Below are 22300 nucleotides of genomic sequence, written 5' to 3'. Positions count from 1 at the left end.
TGTAGGAGTGGGACCTGCACCTACCTGCAGGATCACAGTTTCTTGGGCTGATGGAAATAAAATTAAAACAAACAAACAAACAGCAACCCCCCCCAACATAACAGAAAAAGCCTTTTTAAATATTTCTTATTCTCTTTTCCTTGATGAGTTGCTCAAAAGCCAGAGGTACAAATGGGAAGTTTATTCAACCAGAAAACTTGACACAGAATAAGTTGATGCCATCTGGCTTTATTCAGCTAATACACATTACAATGTTTTATACAACTCTGGTGGCCCATTGCTCCTGAAAGATGTACTTTAATAATATGTGTTGGTACATCACTTAATACACAGCAGTGGTGATTCATCAAAATGCAAATCAGTCAAGAAGTTTAATAACAGCATAGAGGAAAGTGATTATAAGCTCCTATGAATCACAGCACTGGGTATCTTACATGTGATATTTTTTACAATAATCAGTTTGACTGCACTTTGCACTGGGCAAGCTGATTTCCCATAGGCTGTGTTTCAAGGCAATATCCAATATAACCTGCACAAAAAGAAAACAGATATGAAGGTCATTTCAAGCAGAGTAGGGAGAACTTGCAAAAACCTGCCAGCTGAGCAAGCTGACTTCTCCTTATAATTCATCAAATTAAGCTTCCTCAGCTTAGGATAGCTTACTTAAAGTTTAAAATTTTCCTATAGTGAGGGATGAACAAGTATTTTACACATGAAAACCTATTTTCACACTTTTTCCATTCAAAAAAGTTCTTGCTACAATCAAAACACTGGAAATGTATATTGACGGGATTTAAAAGTGTCCTTCCTCCACTCATTTTTCAGTCACAGATTTACCTGAAATCCGGATTTCATGGTTATTCTTAAAGGAAAGTGCATATGGGAGAGTCCAAAGAGTCTAGCTAAATATCCTAAAGGTTATTCAAGCTCTTCTTCAATAAGAACAGGATTCAAGCTCTTCTTTAATAAGAACAGGACCAGACCCATTATTTGAGGCAACAATCTATTTGCAACAACCAGATCTATACATCAGGAATCAGCAGATGCCTCTGGTCTTCACAGAGTGTCACACCTTAAAAATTAAATTCTTATTTCAGCCATATAACTGTAAAGGTGGTCAAGCAATGCCAGCAATTTCACAAATCTTTCTTCAGAATAATCGTGGTCCCACTCTGCAGTGTAGCCTGGCATCAAACTTACATTTTTGAGAGCCTTTTTTTTTCACTTTATTTTAAATATCTGATAAGCAAAGTCTTGTATATCTGATTTCCGACATCCAGAGATCTTTCAGAGGGGCACCAGACAGCATCTAGAAATAATATTAGCTCTGAGGCCTGCAATCAAGAGCTGCTCATGAGCATAACACCAGAGTAGTGATAAAATATGACAGCAGGGAAGAAGGATTCCAAATGGTTTCACACTTCCCGTCTTTACTACTATGCTTTGGAAACAAGACTACAACAGTTTTTTTCCTCAGAGAATGTTCAAAGCGCTCAGTCAGGAAAATCAGATGGACAAGCAGACTCTCACTCCAGGGAGCTGTAACAATGAATTACTTCTGAAATCTTTTGACAGATAGAAAAATGTAGGCTTGTGCTGTGTTTTAGACCACTGAGTCCTCTACACGGTTCATTTCTGCCATGAAGGGTGTGAAGTGTCTGACCCTTGCTGTTTGTAAGTCCAAACTATGCAGCAACGGCAATAGACACCACCCACTGATCATCCAAGTAAATTGTCCCTTTTCCACAATGACACCGTTTGCAATAACTCAGCCTTCAAAGGATGTATCCAGGACTTCAACAAACGCACTACACTCATGGCAGACTGTCTTTGATGTAGTCTACTCAATACAGAGGTCGGGTTTTGTGGGGGAGTTTTGTGAGGGCCATTGATTCGGTACACTTGAAAACAGGAAAAGGAAAAGAAAAAAAGGGAAAAGGAAAAACAGGAAAAGGGAAGGGGAAGGGGAAAGAGGAGAAGGAGGAGAAGGAGAAGGAGAAGGAGAAGGAGAAGGAGAAGGAGAAGGAGAAGGAGAAGGAGAAGGAGAAGGAGAAGGAGAAGGAGAAGGAGAAGGAGAAGGAGAAGGAGAAGGAGGGAGGAGGAAGAGAAGGAAAAAGGAAGGGAAAAGGAAGAAAACTTTCTTCTGATTGTTTCATTACTCAAAATAAAATGTCAAACCTTACAATGGCCGCTCCTGATTTATGAGCTAAAAAAAGTGTCAACAATTATGATATTTAAAAATAATTTCTATTAAGAGCCTTAGTCATTCACTCTTCTGGACCTTCTAAAACAGATCTACATTGCTCTCTGTTTTCATGTTTATACCATAAAGGGTTTTGGTCTTCCTGACAATCAGGACTGAGTTTTCAATTGCTTAGACTGTTTGGAAATGAACAGTTTGTACTTTATACAAACTGGATGGGAAAAGTTACACCTCAGGAAAGTAAGTTTAAAATATTTAATTTCAGCCATAGAAGCACAAGGCTGTCCAAGCTTACAAAAGAATAGCAAGTTACATTACAGCTTGCTTACTCCCTTGGACTTCAGGGCACATTTATTCATTTCCCTCACAGTTTTTACCTACACTGTAACAAAAATGTGTACAGCACGTCCGGGGTATGTTATTCAACAGTTCTCTGCATTGGACTGTCAGTCCTGGCCCCCTAAGGTGACTTCTTCTGGGCATGCCAGGGCCTTGACCACATCCTACATCTTATACATGTAGGACTCGTCATTCAGCGGTTGCAAATAAGGAAGAATAGTCTGAGGTAGGAAGAGAATGGAAAAGTGCACAGAAGTGTAGGGTTATCCCATTTTCTGGTCAGATACAATGTCCTTAATTTGATTTTTAATGGCTATATCTCAATAAAAGTAGAAATGTTGGTACATATTACATTCCGCACCTTTTCTAAACCATTTCTGTTTTCATCACCTTTAAAACCACTGATTAGATTTAGCACAAAAGGCTTGGGGTGGTGGAACAGAAGGCAATATGTTCAGTTCCTTGCTTTCTAGCTAGCTACTCCAATTACTTGAGTTCTTCCTGAACAGTCATGACATGTGAGAACACACAACCTAAAATACTGCAAGTGTTTACTCAGGTAGTTTAACAGGAGCATCATTATTGTCCCTAAGGTTATATGACTTAAAGGCACATTCCTAACCTCCAACTGCAGTGAAAGACTTTGGAAAACCGAGAAATCTATGACTGCAAAAGCTGGCACTGTGGGAAAACGTGACTTTTATGCATGGCAGTAAAATAACTCAATACTTTGTTAACTTTCCAAAGAATAAGCTAGATTTTATTTCTTTCTCTGTACTTACATACACATCTGTTTGAAGCATATTTTCCAAGTGTCTCCCGAAGAAAGACACTCTATAGAGTGATTTAAATTTGATCATGCAACTAGACCCAGAGACTTGCAAGTTTTCCTGATTACCAGTCATAATTTTTTTTACCAATACAGTATTTTGAAATAAAAAAGTTCCTTGTGCCTTTATGAATCTTAAAAAGAAATAAAAATTGGATGTCAGACAGACTCAGCAAAGAAGAGCAATATGTGACAATTACTGAGCTAGTACACTACAGTTTTACTTTGCTAATTAAAACTAGAATAACGCAATAATTAAATTAAGGTCTCAATTAAAATGGAATCAATATACCAATAGATTGTATGATTAAATCACTACATTCGTCCAGCAAGTAATCAGATCAAATTAAGAGATTGACACCACAATGAATTATTATGCGTTGGTCTTTTCTGTGAAGACTTTAAGGAGAACATACCTCCTCAGTGAAAATCAGATTTTGTTTTTCCACCAGGAGCTGAAAAAAAAGATTTAAGAGGGTGATTTAGAGGAGTTTTTGACAAGAAAATGTGCTCAACAGCTTGGCTGAGGTAAGAGCTATCAGAACAACAATCAGCAAAAACACTCTTTTATAAGATATCTAATGACCAAATGGACACATTTTTTCCATACTTGCAATGCTAAGGGCAATTACCTCACTGCTTTCAGTATTTTAAAAATGTCCTGGACTTTTTAATGTCAAAGAACTGGAGAACCAATATGAGCTCATAAGTCATTCTAATGTCTGTTGACAAAACCTGAGCTGCTTTTACATTTATCAGAATTCTACTCATAATTAAGCAATTGTCCCAGCTGTACTCAAGTTTCTGCTTAAATTCTTCACATGATTAAGCACCTTAGTTCTTCAGATGTTGTATCTTTTTGTTAATTCCAGGCAAATATTCCCAGGAGTCCCAGTTTGTGGTAAAAACACAGTTGTTTAGTTTTCTAATTCAGAGCCGTTGTTTATTTCAAAGCACTTCCTCTTCAAGTAGTTATTTTCTTCAGTTAAATCATGAGAGGAGAAACCCTGCTGCTCTTACTGCCTGAAGGTCAAAGGGTTGTGTGGGAGAGAATTTACCATGGAAGAAACAATCCAGCTTTACCTGGGTGACAGCAATTATGCAGAACGACAAAAGGAGAAGTTAAGTTACAAGATGAGAACTCTAATACATTCTCCCCAGGGTCTGCCACTCACTCAGCCATGAGAAAAACAATGCCAGAGTTCATTTTAGCAGTTACGTCTCTATAATGCTGAGATAGTAAAGCCTATCGTACACACAGCATACTTTGTTGTTTTACTTCCCGGGTGTCTGCTCTTTAGGTTGCCTCCTCCTAGGTTGTCATTCCTAGGAAGAAAACAAAGAACAGAAGTAGCCCAATCAATTTTTAATTTAACTGTCCACATGAGTAGGTAGTGAAGTCATAACTTTCTCCAAAAGGCCAAACCTGGGCACGCCTTTAACCTGCAGTGAGAGAGAAATGTGGGAAAACGTATGGAACCACATTCACAGTATATTAATATCCAAATCAAGAAACAGAAATGTCTCTGGGGAGAGGATTGTGGAGGGCAGGGACTCTTCAACCCTCACAACAGGAGAGGTGCAGCAGGGGGGACAACATGTTGTCTTGATTTGGGCTGGCGTTTCAGGAGGAAATACTTGGAAGGGGTACTCACCCACACACTCTCCCCACAGCCATTTCCAGTAAGTCCTCAATGTAACTGAAAAGTGAACTACAAATGAAAAATAAATCCACCTTTACCTTCTCGTGCGTTGTGCATGAAAGATATCCAAAGGTGGAATTTATTTACTTAGGTTGTTGTTTGAATTATTTTTTTCTCACACTCAGGCATTTCTGATCATTTAAAATGTAGGTAATTTTTATCCTTTATCCCAAGTCACACACCCCCCCAAGGTGTATTTTAAACACTCTAGAAACATTAACTAATGTAACGTCTAAGAATATTAACAATCATTGTCATTATTTCTAAGCTTGAAAAAATGAGAGTCAAAAAGATCAAGACATTGCCCACAAAACATGTGCTGCTTCCATGAAATAAACTTCAGTGGTCCATGAAAGAAGCTGGAGGGTTCTGATGTGTAATCTTGTCTCTAAACAACAAAAGCCCAATCATTCTCGGAAGATCACATTACACAATTACTCAGACAATTACTTTATCCCTTTATTAACAATTATTGACTGAAGCACAGACTAAAGACAATAGGAAATCTAAGAAAAAGAGCTTCCAGATATTTATGTGGCACTTAAACACTGGTTTATTTTGTAATGCAGTGATTAAAATAATTGTTTCAATTGAAATATAAACAAGAATACGCAAATATGGATATAAATCCCCTATCATAGCATATATTTAGATGGTTAATCATCTAGAGAAGTCTTCTATAAAATACACCTCTATCAAAAACATTTTTTCTTAGTAAGTGATTAAATAATACTGCCTAGCGGACAACGTTAATACTTCAAATCAATTTAGATTACCTTTCTTTAACAAAAAGTTTTCTCTCTGTACATTAATATGTATAGAAATATACACATTAGTATTTTAGTACCAGAGGACTTTCAAGGGGCTAATACTCTGGAATTGAGCAATTTTATTAGTTTCACTGTTGTTGGGTTTTTTTGTTTTTTTTAAATCCTCAGGTAAATATTTATATTGATTATGTCGATAAAAAATTGTGTACTGCAAATCCTATATTTTGATCCAAATTTCTATGTTTTGGGGGTCTTATTCTGATGAATACTATTATAGTGAATGTTTGACTTATTAATTGTGAAAATGGAAGGCGTGTCCTTTTCTAAAGAACATTTACTCTGTCTTGTTGGAAGTGGTAAGCCAAATGCAGCCCAGTGGCATAAACATGTGGCTTATTTGAGGTCTGATCAAAAGACAATGAAGACTTGGTTGGCTTCCTTCAAGTTTAGCAGGAAGCTCTTGGAAAAGCACATGCTTCCTGTAATCATGCTGTATAAAAAAAAAGTCTCCTATAACATCTGATGTCTTAGTTAAATTTCTATCATTCTGCTAAACTTTGCTCTCTTATTTTTGTAACATCACGCACATTTTATAAAGCTAAGAAATATTTTTATTTTGTTATTCTTATTCTTCCTGGTTCCACTGCTTAATTTCAGCAAATTGAATAGCGTATTTTGCGTGGATTTACTTCTTTTCTCTACTTTCCTGCTCTCTTTTGCTCCTTAGGTGGTTAAATATGGAGACTGAAAACTTTTCATGCTTTCATTCTCAACTAGAAGCTTTTCCTAATGACATTTGCACCTGTGTCACGAGCCATTAGAGAAATCCTGACCACAAACATCAATAATCTGAAAGGCAAGCAGAAAACACCTGAGGTAAAGCCACATTCTTGGCTTTCATTAGAAACTTATGTTTAGACCTTCCAGTGAATGCTTCAGAGGGAATGAAAAAAGGTTTTCTCAGTGTTTGGCAATACACGTTGCATTTGAGAAACACATGTGTGCATGTGTTGTATGTGTATGCATGTCCACATTTGAATTATGTTATATATATAGCTATCATATCGTGACATATTATAACTTACTAGTCACCAAATACCCTGAGGGACTTGGGTCTTTTTAGTCTAGAGAAAAGAAGATTGAGGGGGGATCTTATTAATGCTTACAAATACTTAAAGGAAGAGTGCCAGGGGGATGGGAACAGTCTTTTTTCAGTGGTGCCCAGTGATAGGACAAGAGGTAACGGGCACAAACTTGAACATAGGAAGTTCCATCTTAACATGAGGAGGAACTTCTTTACTTTGAGGGTGGCAGAGCACTGGCACAGGCTGCCCAGAGAGGTGGTGGAGTCTCCCACTCTGGAGACATTCAAAACCCGCCTGGACACCGTCCTGTGCAACCTGCTGTAGGTGACCTTGCTCTGGCGGGGGGGGTTGGACTAGATGATCTCCAGAGGTCCCTTCCAACCCTGACCATTCTGTGATTCTGTGATTTACCAGCACCTGGCAGTAGCACTGTAATATTATTCACCTCCTGACATCAAGGGACATCCTCAAGTCTAAGCCTGCTGATGTAGCAAGATATGCTCGAGGGCACACAGTTCCTGGTAGAAAGTGGTCATAGTAGCTACTAACACTGGAAATCAGCTAACTTGTCACTACCAAGTTAATTGGGTGGCTCCAAGAGTGGGATAAGTGAGCTGGGACTCAAACTGTGTCATCTAGATGTTTAAGTTATCTATGAGGGCTTTAACCATGTCCACAGTAGAATTGTGCTTTCTGGAACCCATATGGTTCCGGTAAACACAACACCACAATGAAGTTATTGGGCTTTTTCTATAACAGCTGCACTGCATTACTAATCTCTCACCCACTTTACCCTCTGAGGAGTGTAAAACAATGGGTCATTTCTTCAGCAGATGTAAACCGATGTTTACCATTGATTTAATGAACACAGAGCAAAGCAGTGGAACCAAACAGACATACACCAAGGATCTGGTGTATGCCCTATTTTTTAAGTCATGTTACTACAGAAACAGTCTGCTCATTCCAATCTCAGCAAAGCGTTGTAGTATTTTCTTCAAAGTTATTCTGTTCTGCTGAGAAAAATGGACGAATGTTATAGCTCAGAAGCAAACTCTCAAGATTTCTCATGTCTGGGAGAAAAACATTGTCCTTTGGAAAAAAAATATTTTTCAGCCACTGTTTTCTTAAAGGTCTAAGTTTATATGAAAATTTATATTATCGACCCTAAGGATCCAGTATAGGATACCGATCCCTCTGTTGTCCCTGTACATTTAATAGAGCAGGAGAGATATTTCTTCAGGGGGCAAGTAATTTCTAAATTGAACTGCTGTTCTGAATCATCCTCTGGAAGACACATAAGTGCACAAATATTTTTGGTCCCTAGGATTTCCCCTTCTCCACCCATAATATTTGAAAACTAGGGGACATAGTCTCTTAACTAAGACACCTGAACTAGATGTCTGAAGACCAAGGTAGCTGGAAGGACCTGGAAGGTCCCAAAATATTACATACTACAGTTAGGGATATAAAAAAAAATACCATTTAGGTAAATAATTTCAGGCTATTTATAATAAAGTTTTTTTTTCTTGTTGCACCTTTTAAGAATCTGTGTACGTGTAATTGAGTGAGAAAGAGGTTACAAGTCAAAAGCTGTGACTTGGAAAACGAGGGAGAGACTATTGTGACCTGTAGGTAATAGTGTATACTGTTCTTGTTTTGTGAATTTTTTTTTTAAATAACATTCTCAACTACCCTTTTCCTTGAAGGCATGTTTATGTAATTATTATGTTTGTAATAAAGGTACGCACAGCAAGCACTTTCACTAATATATTGAATAGGAGAAAATCATCTTTGCAAGGATATTTGCTTTCCCTGAAACAGCTAAGACTGTGTAAATATTTAACTATAATTATGCTAAAGCACTATTCTTTTATGCCACAGTCACTCACAAAATACAATCCTATAAACGCCTCTCTCGAGATTTGTTACATGCTGGCTTTTGGTCTTATGGGAACAAATCTCTCTCACTGCTATTGATCTGTTCTTTAAATTATTCTCCCATGAGGCTTTCAGCTAAGAGCATCTTTTCCTTGAATCTCTTTGTATTTTTAATTGGCTTATGTTTGTTTAAACAAAATCACACCAGTGCCTTAGGCTGCAGCCGTCGACTCATTGCATTCAAAACCAGACACACTGTACTCCAGCAGCCTTCACTTCTGTCCTCTACTGGACTCATCTCTTTGGGGATGAAATCTGTCACGAGGAAAAAAAGAGGCATACAAAATTGCCTTTGGACTAGGTTGCTAGGGACATAGCCGGGATTTGCATAATGCTGTTAGAGTCCTAAAGATGAAAGGAAGGGTAGATTGTGCCATTTGTCTGCAAGTTCTGGCTAGCGGGTGGTGAGGGGACACTGCCCCAGGAGGAGCGCTGGAGAGAGGTGCCTCGGGCAGGCCCTAGACCTTCCTTCATGCGTGGTCCCCCGGGTGCGGGGAGAGGCTCTGTGCAGTCTGCTCTTGTCTCTCCCGTGGCACCGAGGGCTCTCCGCACTTCACCCGTCCCGCTGCCCTTGGTGAAGTGGGGCTGTCAGTGCCGCAGACTGGGCTTTTCCCTGAACCTCGTTCCTCAGTGGATACCGGAGTGAGCGGTTCCCAAGCTCTCCTCGCTGAAGGGACCCCAGGAACTGCCATTGTGTGCTGCCCTCACCCCGCTACACAAAGAGGAAAAGGTTCTTATTTCCCCTTTACCCCTCCTTGGCTGAGCAAAGAGGGTTCAGAGCCAGAACCCAAAATAAGATAGACAGTATGGGTGGCAAAAGCAATAGAGAAAAGCATTTCTTGTCATTTAATTTTATTCTTATGCACTTTGATCCCAGATTATTTTTGAATAGTGTGAAGTGAGGCATATTGAAGGATTTTTAACTTTATCGTGTTAACTATTTCCTGTCAATTACCAGCTGCTGAAGCATTTTGCTTCTTCTATGGCATAAATACAAGAGGAAGGAAATAAAGTCCTGCTCATATTCTATTATGTTTCCTTTTAATTCGGTAGGAAGCCAAGTCTTTACAGGCCATATGGGAAAGCTATCTACACAGTCAGGCTTGGGCTGCATAGCCCACCTCCACGCAATACAACCTCACACAGCATTGCCTTCACGTCACACTGTCTCCAGAAAGAACTAGTCCCTAAAACACCTTGCTCCTGAGTGTAAGCCTCTAGCTCAGATGCTCTTCCTCTGGCCTCATGATCCTATTCCATCCATGCAGGGTAGATATTGAAGGTGGGACACCTACCACCACATGTCCCCTTATCAAGCCTTATATGATCCCTCGAGTGCCCACTCACTCAGTAACTTACATGCAGATGGACAGACAACTACAGATAGTGATATTTTTCAAGAAAAATAAAAGGACACCTAGCATACGCTCCTGGCTGGTACACACTTCTTGCACTGTGGGCAAGGACCAAAATGCAACGCTGATGATCTATGTTACCTGAACCGACAACATTTGTGGCAAGGTTCCAGATCCTCCCTGCTACCAGCCTCTTGGTTATCTCCATTCAGCCCAAAGTTAAGAATGCCCAAACTGTCCGCTCTTATATAAACTTACCACTAATGTTTGGTATTGAACTATTCATCTCAAATAGTTAAGCTTATGCAAAGGAATGAGAGATATTGAGCTGCTGGATTAGGGGAAGAGACTACTGGGCTGCGTGAGCACTGCACTGTAATTTCCCGCCTTGGGATTTGTGCAATCAGCATCACTATGTCATCAGCCATTAAACGAGTAGTGAGTGAAGCAAATGTGAAATTGTTACTCACTGAAGCTCATAGTGGTAGAAGTGAACAGCACTCAGTTAAACTAACAGATTGACTTAGATAAAGGAACATAGTTCCTTCTGTGGTGAACTTGTAGAAGTTTCTTCCACTGCAGGTTGGGGAAGGAGTTCAAATGAGAACAACAAAGAGAGAGACACTAAAGCAAACAACAGAAGGTATCCTCTACAATCCTTAAGCCACCTGCTGTGGGTGCTGAGGCAGGAAGGGAAGAGTGCACTGCAGAGAGTAGCCAGACTCACATGCTCTCCCCAGATAGCGTTGCCTGCTGCCATGTCTGGAGACAGAGCACTGAGCTACACAGATTGCTGCTCTAACCCAGTAGAGCATTTTTTCTGTTCTCATGTCATAGGATCACGGAATCATAGAATGGTTTAGGTTGGAAGGGACCTTAAAGATCATCTTGTTCCAACCCCCCCGCCATAGACAGGGACACCTCCCACTAGACTTCCATATCCTTAGGTTATGCCTGCAAGCAGCCAGTAGTATTAATATTTCCCTTGCAATCATGCCTAAAATATCCAAATAGGCCCTACTGGAGTTATACACTACACAAATGTGAAACTCAGACCGGCCCCGTAAACCAAGGAGTTTACAGTCTAAATCCTGAAATATTGCCATAACCCAAACCATTCAGAGGAAATACTAAAACTTTGGAATGTTTGCAGATCAGTCAGATTTGCAGGCACGCAGGGATGACAAAAGTACTTTTCATAAATCACACAAATCACAAATGGTAATGCAAGTTCACCATCAAAAGTGAAATTAATTTGAATAGGCTGACCGACACTTAAGTATAAGAAAAAAATGGAATTGATTTGATAAGGTGTTTTGCAAGCTACGAGATTTTAACTAAATCACACAAATTAACAATATTCTTGAAGAATTACATTCAGAGATACTCTTTGGTTTTTATGACCTCAGGTGACACGAAGAATTAATAATTTTGCATTTCCCATTTACTAATTCCAGATTCAAAAGCAGGATAAACAGAAGATCACTATTATTTTTTAATTAACACTACAATGCAGTATAAAGCAAATTTTATCTCAGAGCCCTAGACACAAAAATATATGATGCACAATCCTGCTCATTATTATCTTGAAATCAGAAACTTTTGTTATTCTTCTTTGTATGCCATCCTCTAAATAAAATCATTCCAAGCTTTTGTGTTGACAATAAGGTTGATAAAAACACTCAGTGTCAGGTGTCAAAACTCAAAAGTCAAGATTTATTGAACTTTTCATCATAAAGACTTGGTATCTGTTTTCCCAATGGTAGTGGTAATGGCTCCCAAGAAGCAAATATCACATACAATATTTGAAGGAAGCAGCCAGGAGGAGACCATTCCATAGTTTAATTTACAATGGAAGTGGTAAATATGGCTAATTCAATGTAAGGTTTGAATTCAAATAAACTTTTGAAACTTACAATGTCAAGTCACTCTACTTCATTACACTGTTTCCAGCATTCTCGAGCTGCAGAACCCTTTGTAAACTTGGCTACTAATTAAAGTGTGATTTCTTCCTTTAAAGAAAAGTAACTATCCTGGTTAAAAAATGCCTACTGGAAAAGATTATGAAAAATATTTAGTGTTGTACTAAAAACTATACAGTTGGCACTGAAAATACCTATAGCTCTGAAAGGACTGGACTGCTACTATTGCTTCAGTCATATATTTTTCTTATTTATTCACTAACAAAACAGTTTCTAATGCATCTATAAACAAAAAAAAAAAAATCCAATCCCTAATGATGAGTTTTACATATACTAATATAAGGTATATATACAGAGAAAAAGTATTTTACAGAAGTGTGGGCTCTGGATGTGTTTTAGTTAGGCTTAAGAAGCAGCGCTGCTTTTCACTTGGTGACTATTGAGGTGGATGCAGACAGAGTGACAAGCGGCTGCCCAGGGATATGGCTGCCTCCCAGTCAAGTGACACAGAGGACATGCCACAAGAAGAAGCAGTAATGTGAGGGAAAGAAAAAGGAAGCCCTCCGGTAAATCTGTCACTGACCATTGTCATGTCCTGTGCATGTTACTCTCCTCTATCCAATTTTGTTCTCTTCTCCAGTTTCCGTTCTTATCTATACTGATGTTTACCCTTGGAATTTCACTCTATCAGATCAATGGGAGTTGATGTAAGAGGGCATATCAGTGTGGTGAAAATGTGGACCTAAAAAGCGAAGGTCCGATACCATAGGTCGTATTGGAAGTGCAGTGGGCTAACCAACTCAGCCGAGATGCGGTATAAGCAAAGGAGCTGAATCTCTGAACTTTCTTCATGACTATGTGCTTATATTCGGCATTATCTTAAACAACTGACTGAATCAAGACCAGGGTATTTTGAATACACTGAGCACCAGAGACCACAAAACCTGTCTGAAACAAAGGCAAAGGATTAAGATGTTAAGCTATGGGATCAGACCAACAAATTACTATCACACACTTTACCGTTGGTTCAGTGTCACCCAATACAGACCATGTGTTGCAACTTTTACTCTGCTTTTTTTTATGCCACTTTTTGCACTTGCTCCTTTACTAGCTTATGCGTCCATCTTGCATATGCTAAGTGGATTTTTGGTGTGATACTTGGCTGCTAAAATTGTATGCATGCCAGAACGTGATTAAAAGAAAAACAGCAGACTAATTGCTGGATGATGTTTGTAGCAAAGTAGTCCTGGTCAAGAAGGCTTCCACATAGCTGGCCTGCATTAATAATCTTTTTTTTTCCACATCTAATATAATTTAACTTCAATGTGGGTAGTAGGTAAAATTGGACTAACTCCAAATTTAGAGAAAATTCTTTCTTTCCCCTAGGATCTAATCTTTTCACCTTTTCTCTTCATGAGTGATACTTTTAAATAAATACAACCACAGTAATATAAGCAAAACCCACCATTTTAACCCAAATGCCATTCAAAAATGAACCGGTACAAAATATGAACAGAAGTTAGACAGAATCTTCATGGAAAATTTATATGTCATAAGCATTATGAAAATTTAGACTAAAGATATAATCACTTCTGGAGGAAAGGAAATAAGTATATCCCCCATCAAAGCCAATGTGGATGAAATCACTATTTCTTGTTTCATATCACTGTTCAGTTGTAAATGCATTCAGAATTTTTCCTCCCAATTAAATATTTTTCTTCCCTGGATCAATGATTTATTTTTTTTTCTTGTGAAGTATAAGAAATTTAAGTGGTGACAACCCACAGTACCGAAGTCTCATGGCTACAAATATCATAGACATTCAGAAAAACAACCTCATGTGTTCTGTTCTTGTGAAAATTATTATGTTGTGAACCAAGGCATCTGCAGAAACCGACGAATCTGAGATAAACCAAATCAGAGTAAAAAAAAAAAAAAAAAGAATAAAATCACTTGTTAGGATTGAATATTGTCCATTCAACATGTATAACGATTAAGTCTGTCAGCTCAAATGAAATTATAGTCAATGGTCATCATCTAGTTTATATTTTCCTAACTCTTGCTTTGAAGTGGTTTCAATTACATACTCTTAATAAAAGCAAGTTTTAAGCTCCTTCTTGTTATGTCTGCTGTAAAAGAAAAGCAGATGGATATTGAATGTTTGAAGATAACTGAATAGGAATATTTGTGCAGAGAATTATTTTTTTCTTAATGGTTAATTAAACCTAATGAAAGTGCTAAAAATGTCAAACATCATTCTTGGGTTAATATTCATATCTCTTTGTTACTTAGAGTTTCCAGCAGTCTGATAACTGGATTCAGTCACTAAGAGCAGTATTCACTAATGGTGTTGAAGGATGCCGCACACCCAAATCTTGCAGAGGGTTTACACAAGCAGGCAGCATACAGAAATGACCTGTGCTTTCTCTGCATGATATTTAAAGGAGCTTCTCTGCGGTCCACCAGAGTTTGCACGGCGGTCTGGGGATGCAATGGCATCCTGTATTCTTGATGATGCTCTGCGACTGTCATAAAGGTAACAAACATTTTGGGCAGCGCAGCTGTCCTGCACTATGTGGGTCATGGGTCCTCAGTTACAGATCAACTGTGGCTACATGGAACACAGACACAGAATAAGGTAATGACCGAGGGAGAAGGAGGACGAAATTGGGGAGGAGGGGGAGGGGGTGAAAGGAGGCAGAGATGCCGAGGACAGAGGGCAGAAGATTTTAGGGTGAACTATAAGGTGGAGAGCAATGATAGGCAATTTGCAGCTTAAGAGTTCATTCAGGAGGAGAAGTAAAAATCTTTAGACAAGCTCAGATAAGAGAATTATGTTTAAGCTGAGGAAGTGAGTTTATTCCAGATGTGTTTGACAGCATGAGAACAGAAGTGGAAGTAGTGCTTTTGGTCAGGAGCCAGTACTGAGGATTAGTCAGGTGGAGAGCACTGAGAAGGGAGTGAGGAGCTGAGAGCACAAGGGTGGGAAGAATTGAAAATACAGGCTCTGGCATCAAGCAAAGGGAATGAAAACAAAGAGGGAAGGAAAGGAATTAGAGAAGCAGAGAAATCAAAGGGAGGTTTAAGAGCAAAGCCAGCTTCGGTAGAGATCACAAGGAAAGAATAAAACTGAGAAGGAAGGGAGAATAAGAGCTACTGAGGGAGGGATACTGGTGGTTATGGGGAGGAAATAAAAAGGCTGGAGATGATTTGGGGCTACATTTCAACGAGTGAAGATGAATCTCTCAGACTTTCCCACGTTATGCCCTGCAGAAAGGGTTTTACAATCACTGTTGATCTGTGCATATATGCAGTCAGTTCTGTCAGTCTATCTGATTTTGGATTCTTTTTTCCTTCCCTTTTCTCCCTCGCACCTACTGTCTAAGGCCTTTATTTTTATAACAGTGTCATTCTCTTATGTACAGTCTTCCTTGTTCCTACTTTTTAGCATATGGTCAATACACTGTATTGTTTGCATTTTTGCTGCCAGCCTACTTCTACGCAGGCATCCCCGAGAGGGATTTAGAGAAGCAGCAAGCTCTCTGCTACGGAAAGGCTCTGTGATCAGAATTATTTCTTAAAGCAGAGGTGGCTGACCTGGGCAATGAAATACATATGCAGTTCGTAAAAAAGGAGGCGGCGTGTCATCTGAATACCTTTTTAAAAAGGTTGTGTAATTTAAGTAACTCGTGTACCTACACCCGTGTCCATCTTTGAACAGATTACAAGACTATATTCTAAGTATATGTCCATTGGCTTGTTTGTACGCACACACAATATATAGGCTACAAACATGTGAAGTGTTTTACACTTCAAGCACATCTAAGCTCAAGGCAGCGATTGCTTTTCCACAGAGAAGTAAACTCTCTGGGCTGAGAGTGAACACTTCTACTCAGCAGAAAAATGATGGTAATATTGAAATGAGATTCTGGTGTTAGAAGAAGGGATAATGCACCCTCTTCTTCGTATCTGGGCACCTTGATGTCTGCACAGAATCATTAAAAACATGGGAGACTGAATCCCAGGAAAGGTGTAGGTCTCAGCACTCATTGGTTTAGACAGCTGTTGACATAAAAAATAAAATAGCTTGTGAGCCCTCTGGTGGTATTTATTTTTTTATTTCTCAGATGTTAGCAGGATCCTGCCATAGCAACAACATGTAAATGTCCTTGCATATATATGCAGTGGAGCGTAAGTACTGCTGTGCATATTTACATACATATATATGTATGCATACATATACATATAAATATAGAGAGACACATAAATATAAAGGATTAATTAATGGCAGAGAAGAGTACCTTGATACATTGTAAGAGTCACTGCCAGAGCAAGGGAAAGAAGAAATCACCTGCCATCGTGATCTGAGTGTTTATGTGTAAGTGTCCCACTCACACATGACAATATTAGCACTATCCAGCTGAAAGAGGGAATACGATCATAGACTAACAACACTATTATAAGAAATTTAGAAAGATCTTTGCCTTTCCACACCACAAGCTCTGTCTATAGTGTACTGCCACCTGTCCAAGCAAAAGAAGTCACTATTGTGATCACAAGGAGCGAAGTGTAAAATTAATTCCTTATTGGGTTCCAACTGGATTTGACAAATATAAATCCCTAAAAATAACACAAATTAGAAATCCTTTACAACTGCTCTACATCACAGCAAGTATATGCTTAACTTAGTAATAATGACAGCTTTCCAGTTAGGACCAAAAGACAGTTTCCAATTTTTTTATAACTGCAAAACTGAAATGTATCAAAAAATAATTTCCTATATTGAATAATTTCATATTATCACCATGCTACAGACATCCAGACGTAACGTTAAGAATAAGGAACAAAGAAGAACCTAATGGAATGGCATGTTGTGTTGAAATTGGTCTCCAGTGAATGTCAGTTAAGTTAATAAAACCCCACGCTTATTTAAGTAACTCATTACTAGATTGCTATTATCATCCCTTTACCTAACTTGTGGGGTAAAATTTACATTTAAAGTGTTACTGTTTGACAAGGATAATAACCAAGTTTCATTTTCAGAATGTTGTTTGTTGTTGTAAGTGTTTGGGGATTCCTGGTTTAAATTTAAATGTTGAACTGCAATACTTCAACAATTACTATTGACAGTAGATATAGAAACTCTGCCATAAGGGAATTTTCATAATCCCTCTCTTTTGGATGTATTTAAGTATCATTTATCTTTAGGAGGAGCTTTAAGTGGTATGAGTTTTCAAATTCTTTCATATTTTCACCTCATTAAAAAAACCCCAACATATTAACCAAAAAAAAACCAGGTGACTAAAGAGTATAACTAAGTTGTTACATACACGTAGGGTTTGGAGGGATTTTTACTGACATAGTCTTTCATTTATGGCTTTCGTTTGTAGGATCTGGAGTAAAGCATCATGCTTAAAAATTGACAAATTTGCTTGACTCTAATCATCCACTTCCTATTGTCCAGTGCAGGTGTTCCATTTTCTGGCACAAAGAAGGTTTGAAATGTCAGTGCTGTGCATTTCATTTAACGCTCCAGTGTGTTTCATGTCAGTTGGGAGTCAGGAGTGGTGAGTAGTTACACCTCCCCAAAGAGCTCTTGGAAAAAGCGACATCTCATGAGGACACCCCTGAACTTCTGGAGTGCATTGTGCTGTAGTGCAGCTGCGCTTTTTCTGTTTCTTTGGATGGGAAGAAAATAAATGTATTCCTGGAATCGCAGTGCCTTTGGAGCTCCTGTTCTGTTCCAGGAGGGAATATTTTGTATCAGACCATGACTAGAGGTAGCCCCCTTTTCCTACCCATACTCTACACTGTCTAAGGTGTGCCATTGGTCCTGAGTACCAGTGGATTGTAATTGCAAAATTAATCCCAAGAAGTTTTACTATGGGAATATGGGATACTGAAATCAACGTTTCTGGATGCCATGTTTAGCTTTTTCAATGTGCTGATCAATGTCTTTGGAAAATCATTAGTCATTGATCTAAAGGTTTCAGTGGATTTTGTTTCACAGTCTTTACTCCCTCTGCACTAATCAATGTATCTACAAAATGAGTTTAATAATATTTGGATTATCTCCCCCCCAAAAGGCTGTGAAGTTTAGATCACAGTTCTTTCAGAGCACCAAGACTTTGGTTAGTCAAGCATTAAACAGAAAGGTAAAATGTTACTGCGATCATGACAACTCATACCGGACACATCCATATCGAGCAATAAGGTTAGAAGAATCCTAGAACACTAGTGACAGACAGGGCTTTTGAATTTGAACTTCTGACAGATGATTTCATTGAGCTCATGTCTCCACCGCTCTTTGTGCAAGGACAATTCTGTCTGTTTCAGCCCTACCTCCTACCACCTCAATGTTTGATGGTTAAAAATATGCTAAAACTTAAGAACTATACTGAAAGCATTAAGCAAATTTCATTGAAATACTATCCAAATAAGCAGTGTACTGCATGTGACTTGCTCACAAATGATTTAGAGTTATTTTGGAATACCATTTGTGAAATAAATAGACATGGGCTTAATTTAGTAGTCATTTGTCTTCCACAACTCCAAATTGGAAATCAAAATACAATAAAATTTGAAATGGTTATTAAATCCAGATGGATCTTCAAACAAAAGCAAGAACTACAGTAATGGCAGCTTTTAAAGGGCCTGGTCAACTTAGAAAACATTAAGCAAATGAAAATGTTTTATCTTCTTTTGTTGCAAGTAACCAGTATGTTAACTTTAAAAATACAAACCAAATGAGTTTTCCTCATTTTCCTGTAATTTTCTTTTTTGTAAATTTCTTAATAGTCATTTTTACTGTTTCTTCTCTATAGTAACTTAACATTATTTTATTTTATTTTACTAATTTCAAATTCTACCTACTGAGATCCAGTGGGACTTACATAAATACTTTAATATATGTACAAAGGTGCTTAATGGGATTCAGGCCCGTAATTGTTTTGTCTCAAAAAGAAAATGTCCTGTAGAAATTCATAGTTCAAGTTTTACCAAATAACTTCATTTCTCCCTCTCTGCTTCTAGAGCTGCAGCAATATTCTTTACAACAACCTTAAAAGAAGGATATTGCAGGTAGTAATTCCTTCTTGGGATATGCAAGATACTTCAATCCACCATTAAGTTCTACCAAAAGTGCTCTCTAATAGCTTGCTTTTAAGAGATAACATCATTAGGCTTATTTATTGTGGTGTTTGTAGTGAGCTGGGTGTTGCTGGAAGTGTCAGGAGACTACACTTAACATTTTGCTTTAATATGACACCACATTTGTATCCATAGCACAAAGTGACAGAAAGCAAATCAGGGACAGTGGCATGGCTGGAGATGGCACAATCTAAACAGCTTTTGAAAACAGGTAGTGGTTTATTTGTGTATATCGCATTCTCAATGGAAACGTTCATGTTTGGTATGTGGTGGTATAAAATCATCATGACACCCAGAGGGAAGTCTTCCATAGCAAAGGATTTAGCACTACTGAAGGTCAGGTCACATCCACACACAGAGAAACCATCAAAACCTTCCCTTTGATATTTTAACGTAGGACCCTCTCTGTTTCTCCTGAGTTACAGCACTGGGTGTTTTGTCATTTCAGGAACTGTAGAGGTGCACAAGATTATCACAAACAGATGGCAACCGGTCTGCCACATCACACCAGTCCTTCCTGTTCATTTGTTGGGCTAGTACTCCAGTAAAGAAGTCACAACTGGCACTTGCTAGGAAATGATATATGTTATCCTCAAATGAAATTTCAGAAGCCAAAAAAGAGAGGCACATAAAGATCAGGCAGATTGAACTTTCCCCCTACCGCGTCACTCATCAAAATTCCTTCTTTCTTTGTGTACGTATTTATATTGCTAGCAGTAGAGGAACAGATTAGTTACCCAGAACATCCATTTTGGTTCCTACCTTGTCTAGCTGAGGAAGTGTTTGAGCCACATGTGGTAGACCACATCCTTTCTCTTATGCTAGCAGGATGACGAAGGAGCACATCTGGATTCAAAATTTCATTTTCACCCTCAACATTTTTGTATTAACACACTGTCATACTTAATATAAATTGGAAAACACTTAGTCCCGTAGCACTTGATTTTCTGGAAGAAGACAAAGCATGACATTGTGGAGTCCATAAACAGCAGGGGGTATAATTCATACTAAAGCTATATAATATGTTCCATATACATTGCAGCTGTTGATAGATTTTATTACATTTCAGCTAAGGGCCTTATTACATTTGCAGGCAAGATTTATTATATTTGGTTGTATTACTTCTAAAGTTCAGGATATTTTCACATTTGTAGCTGGCTTATTTCATCTATGATCACTGCGTTTACATCATAACCTAGTTATAACTGCAGGTTATGAATAATGTCACCTGTTGTTATGACGCTTGCAGTCAGTTTTCATTACAACTGTTCCTAATAGTTCACAATATTTTGCAGGTGCTGGATATTACATTGTGGTTTTTAAAGACATATTTTGAAGTCAACGGAACACGAGAGCGCAACGTCTGAAGTATAGGCTCCTAAAACACAGAAATGAGGAAGTTGGTCAGCAGCATAAAAAGACTGTTGGGGGATTTCTGCTTACTCACATACAGATTAATTAGCTACACATTTAGAAACTGGAAAGTACTTCTCATTTCAAAGATTTCATGTATAACAACTTAACAACAGAATAGTATCCTATTCTAAAAATAAGCACCACTTTTTTTTCTTTCAGTCTTTGTTCCTAGAAGTCAAAAGTTCATCCATACATCAATGTCCCATGGCCTTGGTGTATTGAAGATGTGTGGTTTCTTTGGAATATCACATGAAAGTGGCTGATGTTGTAGCTGGTTTTTATGCCCACCTTTTCTTATCAGGTCCCACCATTTTTGCCCAATAGCACCTAATTCTTTCCAGTACCAAACAAATGCCATGTTATTCTGAAATCCTGTCTTTCCTCCTGTGTCACAGCTTACTCCCCCCTCTTAAATCCACAAACTTTAATGGAAAAAAAACCCACTTCATGAAAAAAAGTTATAAATTGACTTATCATAACCAGTGAAAAACATTCAACAAGCTGCCCTAAACCTGGTTAATTTTTCAAAATTCCACTTGACACTATTAGAAAGCATTTACATTTTTGCAGTATACAACAAAGATTCAGAGGATCCAAGCCCCTTTCTTCTGGCTACTCATTTATATGCTAAGACAGCTTCTCTACCCTTTATAATTTCATCTCTGATAAGATGGAAACACACTAGCCACAAAAGGAGGAAAGAAAAGGTCACGCTGATTTCATGAAAACTCTTCAGTGGTTTAACAAGATTGTAATTGTATAGTTAAAAAAAAAAAAAACATTAATTCAAACTAATGAAATAACTGAATTTCAACTGCAGAGAAGACAATTTTTAACAGAAGACATTTTTTAACTGTTTTTTTAGGAACGACATTAAACTGAGTCTAAGATATTCAGTTGTGCATTCACGTGTTTTAAATTCTTACTATCTTCTGTGTGTAAGTATCTACTACAAGTCAATACAGACATGTATAGTCTTATACATGAAACAGATCTATTCCTTTGTAAAGTCCTCTTTCATTTTCCGTGCTGAATCAGGTGTGTCCTCAGTATAGGAGCTTTTTTATTCCTGATCACTGAGGCAGAATATGTTCACCAGAAAGTATTCTTAAAAACATTTTCACAGGAATCTATGAACTCATGCAGGAGGAGTTCTTAAGTCCTGTCTTATGTGGTGTAGAAAAGCAGAAGAGGCACTGTGTGTGCCAGATTAGTGAAACTGTACAGTTCAAACACTGCTTGAATTCTATCCAGAAGATTGTACAATTATGATCATCTTTCTGTACTCTTAGTCCCATGTATAGCCCTTGGCCTAAAGTGTTTGAGAACAGCATTTGTATGCCATCATCATGGGGCATAATGATGTGATTAGACTTCAACTGAGAAGAAAGGAATGAAACTAACTTTTTTTTTTTTTAGGATAAATAGTTTTCTAATTTTCTTATCACTTTAGTTATCTAAACATGGTGAATAACCTAGCCCTGACTGTAATCTAGCTACACTTCCTTTGCAGAAGACTTCACTTGGATGAAACCATATCAAAGAAACGGGAAGTCAGTGCTCACAAAGACAAAAGACATTCATAAAGGAG

The sequence above is a fragment of the Vanellus vanellus genome (genome assembly GCF_965231255.1).
Source record: "Vanellus vanellus genome assembly, chromosome: 4".
In the NCBI taxonomy this organism is placed as follows: Eukaryota; Metazoa; Chordata; class Aves; order Charadriiformes; family Charadriidae; genus Vanellus; species Vanellus vanellus.
Note: the sequence above shows the minus strand (reverse complement) of the source record.